Here is a 6083-nt window from a genome sequence, read left to right as displayed (position 1 = left end):
TGTTCCTGATAACTGGGTCTGAACTCTGGGTTGCTGCCACTCTTTAAAAGAAAGGATCCACTTAGCACCCTATAGGCTCCCTTCGCAAACCTTAGGACCATTATCCATCCAAAGAACCCTCAAGGAACCCCTTTTTCTTAAGAAGCTGTGATATCGTTTATAATCTCGACCTGTTTTTATACAAAGGCTGACAATGATTAGCACCTTCAATCTCTGCCTCTGATTTAGCTCCTGAAATCTATCAGGAATTTTACAGTAACTTTAGTAAAGATAAAGAGTTAGAATTAGGGATGTAAGTCTGGATTAAACCATGATTCCAGATAGAGTAAAAAAAAAACAGGGATGATGATGATCATGAGATTTTTCCCACAGTAAAAGTATTCATTTAAAGGGAACTTATTATGCAAAATTCACATTTTTACATTCAAATGTTAATTATGTATGTATTATGTTGTAAATGTGACCTATGACTTGAGCGCGGCTCATTTAGTAGCTTATTTACATAGACACTGAATCAGCGTGTTTGGAGGAGAAGTGACATCAATGGAGTTTATGATGTAAAAAAAAAAATTTATCCGAGGAGTGTTCCAGCTGGAGCATTAACACACCACTTTGGCTCTGCTCTGAGACCTGCGTTAGCATTAAAGCTATGTGTTTGTGTATGAATTCCGAGCCAAACACTGAGCGAAAATGTTGCTGGGTGAGACATGTTAAGGCGCTTGAAATACATACTGTTAGTTAATAAGACTTTGGACAAAATGGAAAAAAAGTGAAAAGTAAGAAAACCCGAACCCATCTTCTTCCATTTTTAATGTTTCCATCTTGTTGCTATTATACAGTATGACACCAGGAGAAAAGGTACGAGCTACAATATACTTCCTGTAAAGTACGTGACGCCGAGGAACGCGCTATCCACCTTTTTCCTTATACCTGATTGGCTAACCAGTCTGACTTTAAACATACCAAAAACCTAAATTATTGATTGATTGATTAATTGATTGATTGATTTAGCTTTGATTTAATCAGAAAAACGATGAAGAATTTGATGCACATAATAAGTAAAGAAGATGTTCCACACACGCTCTGTGTACCCGCTTCTAAAGCCGTACAAGGCTGAATATACTCGGGTACAAATTTAAATGAAAGTCTATAATTTAGAGTGAATTATGAAGATCCATAGGAGATCACATAGACAGCACTAAAACCCCACTTGTATACCAAAGCAGTGACTGTAAAACAAATGTGGGGGGAGAAACAGTGAGTGGTGGGTTGATGATGCTCGGTATGAGCTGGCTCGATCGTGACAGAGGTTTAGTGTGTGGTATGTGGTGTGTATTTGTGTATGTGTGTGTGCGTGAGAGAGAAAGAGAGTGTGTGTGTGTGTGTTTAAATCCCCCCAAATGGTCTCTGTTTTCAATGAGCTGGCCAAGCTCAGAGCCACGACATGCTTCTACTGCCTCTTCTCCATCCAATGCTTACTCACACTCTCTTACACACACACACACACACACACACACACACATACACACACACAGCCAAACTCGTGTTGATATTCATCCTGCCAAGTTCTAAGCAGCAAATCCTAATATTACAATCGATACAGTTCATTAAAACTGTATATTACGTGATGGGAAGGACGTGAGTACGTGAGACGTGAGATCGCCCTGACGTTTATCGGCCGTAGTTCGCGGATAAAGAGCCCCGAAAGCGAAGGGGTGGGGGGTGGTAAGTGTTCCAACGGTAGAAAGTCTTTTCTTCAGCGAGTCAAAGCTCTCAATGAGACACCAGGAAACCGATTTGCATCGAAAACACAAAACAGTCCACTTGCTCATCTGAGATCGGCCGTGATAAGCTGATGGGAACTCGATTTGTTTGTTCTCACCGTGCCACTCTGCCTGTCAGACTCCCACATTCACCCTCTGATGTCTCTCTTATGCTGACTGAACTGCTTTACGTGCTCTCCTTTCTTCTTCTTTTTTCTCGTGTGACCCGTGTTCCTTCCGTACCTGCGGTTTCATCATTAAAAAACAAAACAAAAAAACAACCAAAACAAAACCAAAAAAAAAGTGTCACTATTTAAAAGGAATCAAAGTTTGGAGGCGAACAATGCCTTCCTCTCTTCCCTTGCCCTGAGATCATCAGGAACAAATTGGCCAGGTCTTAAAACCAAGCGATATCGCCTGAACAGTCTTGTGTGTGTGTGTGTGTGTGAGAGAAAGAGACGGTAAGAAAGACTAAGAGTGTGTGTGTGTGTGTTTTTTTTTTTTTTTGAGTGGGGGTTTTGCAGTCACTCAGCGGTGCAGAGATAGAGCCAGTGGAGAATTGTGTAGCCGGATCTGGAGCATTGTGAGGCCTGCCTCGTTCCCACAGCCCCCCCTCCGAGGAAAGCAAATAGAAGGAGGCTACTCCTGAAATGTTTGTGAACACGCCAATGTAAAAGTATCCAGGCTGTAACAAAAGCCTCCCTCGGATCAGGTTCAACTTCGATAAACCTTGTCCGAGTGACTGTGAAGACAAAGGCGTGGTGCCTATCCCCGTATAACCCTCTCTCTCTCCCTCTCTCTCTCTCTCTCTCTCTCTCTCTGTAGGGAGGGTCTGTAACTTTAGGTGTTTAACTCTTTACACCGTTCCTAATTACGCTTTCACATCAGGAGCCGAGTAATCAGCGTGAATTCGAACACAGGCCGAGCGATCCGAAAGCGATTTCCGTTTTGCGCCGTGCCGTGCCGCGCCTGTGCCGCGATAGAAACAGCGGATGAATAATTGAATGTGCCGGTCATCTCCCTATTCACCTGCTCGGGTGTATCCTCGAGACACCCAGGTTTGCACACTTTCACACTTTCCTCTTGCATTCACACAAACACACACACACACAAACGGCCTATGAGACGATAACCTCTGACCTTTTTGGGAAAAAAATAGATAATCGAAGAATCATTCATTTTAACAAAGGTCAGCTCAGGTCATGAAACCCTGTGCATTCTAGGAATTTTTTGATTAACGATTTCGCGGATCAGCGAGAATTATTTACATTTTCTCAATCACTATTTGTAAACAAAAAAACCCAAAATAAATAAATAAGAAAAAATTGTGAAATAATATAGCGTATAACGATCCTGCTGTCGCCTGAGTGGGGAGATAACCTACTACTGTATGTCTGACCCGTCATCTCCTTTTACTGTATTAGACTTTGTAATGAGACAGAAAGAGAAAGAAAGACAGAGCGAGCGCGAGAAAGAGAGACAGTGAGAAACTGTGACACAGTAAACACACTCATTAAAGTAAACTTCTACAGAATTTGGTGTCAAGTGATACTTTTTTTTTTTTTTTAAAGCCTGTGCATACAAACACCGCAGTGATGCAAGAGTGTACGGGATACGTACGGACAATCTGAAAGAGAGACGGAGGAGAGAGAGAGAGAGAGAGAGAGACACACACAGAGACAGAAAGTGAGAAAGGGAAAGAGAGAGAGAGAGAGAGAGAGAGAGAGACATTGCTGACCTTTCGTAGCCGCTGGCTGAGTCGAGCTCCGTCAGTGTCAGGAAGCAGGCTGCTATCTTCCCTCTGAAGCATGCGAAAGTGAGAGCGAGCGTCAGACGGAGAGAGCGATAAGGAGAAGAGTTGAGCTGCACGCAGGAAGGTGTGTCAGTGATTCAAGAAGAGTGAGAGAGAGAGAGAGAGAGAGAACGAAACAAAATGTGTGCACCCACCTACAGCCCTCCCTCTACACTGAAAGTATTTTGGCAGCGTCCACCTGAGCCACAGCTCGTTGAGCTGGGAGTGTAACACACACACACACACACACACACACTCACACACCCCCACACACACATACACACACAGCTAGTGTACCTGCACCTACAACCTGCAGCAGGAGAATCACATTCGTATTCACATCGTGGCGTAGAAAATGAGATTTTTCTTGAAAGTTATTAATAGTTTATTAGGATTGTGAGTATTTATTTTGTACCGTTCTTCATTCTCACGTGTAATGATTGTGATTCTGATTTGGACAAAGGAGAGTGAAACATTCACAAAAAGAAAAAGAAAAGAGAAGCAAGCAAGGCGTCTGCATGTGCATGGAGAGATAGAGACGTAGATAGAGAGATGGAGAGACGGAGAGACAGAGTGGTTCGTTGATCCCTGAGGGAAATTGTTTTGTCCCAGCAGCAGACAATTAAAGACACCAAATACTAAGCAGACGCATTTGTCTCGAAGGTGCTGAGGACGCCAGGAGCACAGCGTCGAGTGAAAAACAAAGCGTCCAGGTAATTAAGTGACGGGGGGCGCATCGCGTAACAGAGGGTTCGATTCCCGTCTCTGTGTGTTTTGAGTTTGCATGCGCTCCCCGTGCTTGGTGGGTTTCCTCCAGGTACACCGGTTTCCTCCGAGAGTTTGCAGATTAGGCTAATTGGTCTTCCCAACTTGCCGCATAGTGTGTGTGTGGGTGTGTGCTCCGCGATGGATTGGCACCCTGTCCAGGTGAACCCCGCCCCGTGCCCTAAGTCTCCAGGCCCCCTGCAACCCTGAATACGGAATTGAACGATACAGACAATGAGTGAGTTAGCAGCGTTGACCTTCATTAACTCCATTGACCTTCACATGATGCTTCTAATGTGTTCATTAATTCATAGTTAAGATTATCGATGCCTAATAACATCCTACATGGTTTTGTTTTTTGTTTAAATCAGAAGAAAGTCCATCTTGGAAGCAAAATCTGAAAAAATTAGGGGTGGCTCAAGACTTTTGCCATTTCAGTTTTTTTAACTTTCCTCGCTTTTCCAACCTTTAATTTATAATTAAATACATTTTTGTTGAAGGATGTGACATCTGATATGTTGACTTATTACCCATCAAAACCAAAATATACACACTGTACCTGCCTGTACACTGTTGCTGCGTCTGTACACGTATTCACAAAAATCTAGATGCCGTGAACGAAGACACTTTTGACGCAAATCTGATGCTTTGAAAATATTTTTCCACCACAAAGAATGCTGTTAAAGAAAAATAATTACATTTTCAGACTTTCGACCTTGCTTTGACCTTGACGCTTGAATCTAATTAGTTCATCGGCTGGCTGCTAGACGAGTAGTTCCATATGGATTTATCAAACGCAATCTTACCCTTGAGATACTGCTCTTACTTACAAATGCATAAAGACAGACGCCTAGACAGTCGGAAAAAAACACCACCTAGAGGCGAAGTCTGAAAAACGCACCGCACCAAAATTAATGAAAGCAGTCGTAACATTAATACATAGTACATACAATTGCTTATTCCAGCCATAACAGTTTTAATTATTAACATTAAAACCACCCAGGTATTTTTGGTTCCCCTTGTGCCACCGCGGCGACTCTTGCCCCTTGGGGGCGTGGCTCCACAGTCGTTTGTGGGTTGTGGGATGGGTTCGTTTGGTTGCTCGATCGTATTGATGTCCGGTTGGCAGCCTTGAGCTCTTCGTCTGATTGACTTTTCTCTGGGATTGGACAGGGAGGGGTTGGCCTTTGGCTCCCTTGGGCATGGGTGGGCCTTGGGTGCCCATGATCCTGTCACCAGTCTACTGGCTTATATATGATGATCAAGGTTGTTCATTTCACCTGGCAGTGATGTTATGGATGATCGGTGTACAGTATGTCAGATCTCTAAAGGGTTTATGTTATAATAAAATAATAATCAGCGACTGTGTGCTGTGATGTGCTGTGATGTGACGTGATGCGAAGCAGAGGTTTCTCACTATCATTTTCCTTTTATTATTTTCTATAATCTGTTTTATTCCTTTTATACTACAACGATTTTTATCGTACCTTTCATCTGTTTATCGTTACTCATGTAAGGCTGGGAAACATTCTCAAAACAAGTTAGTTGATTATATCAGCTATAAAATGTTGTTCTCTTACCTGCCTTTTTTTTTTTAAATCTCTCTTAAAGTTATTAAGACGGGGAAAAAAAAAAAAACCTTGGCACATTATCGAAAAACTGCAAACTGTACACGTTGATAAAAAAACAACTTCAGGAAAAGATTCAGTGGCTTTTTCTCGGCATATGAATCAGCGCTGAGAGTAAGGTAAAGGGAGCGGTGC

At 42.6% G+C, this 6083-nt stretch overlaps 1 protein-coding gene across 1 annotated transcript in view; it reads right to left on the bottom strand.

Annotated features, from left to right (window-relative positions):
• Nucleotides 1–3641, bottom strand: part of LOC128507219 (zinc finger and BTB domain-containing protein 7C) — a 24759-nt gene extending 21118 nt beyond the window's left edge. Inside the window, exon 1 of the mRNA XM_053477936.1 lies at nucleotides 3502–3641. The gene's annotated coding sequence lies outside the window, so the exon portion shown is untranslated. The remainder of the gene's footprint in view (nucleotides 1–3501) is intronic.
• Nucleotides 3642–6083: the final 2442 nt, after the last annotated feature.

This window comes from Clarias gariepinus, chromosome 19 (assembly GCF_024256425.1).
Source record: "Clarias gariepinus isolate MV-2021 ecotype Netherlands chromosome 19, CGAR_prim_01v2, whole genome shotgun sequence".
Lineage (NCBI taxonomy): Eukaryota > Metazoa > Chordata > Actinopteri > Siluriformes > Clariidae > Clarias > Clarias gariepinus.
Note: the sequence above shows the minus strand (reverse complement) of the source record. Positions and strands in the feature narration are given on the sequence as shown.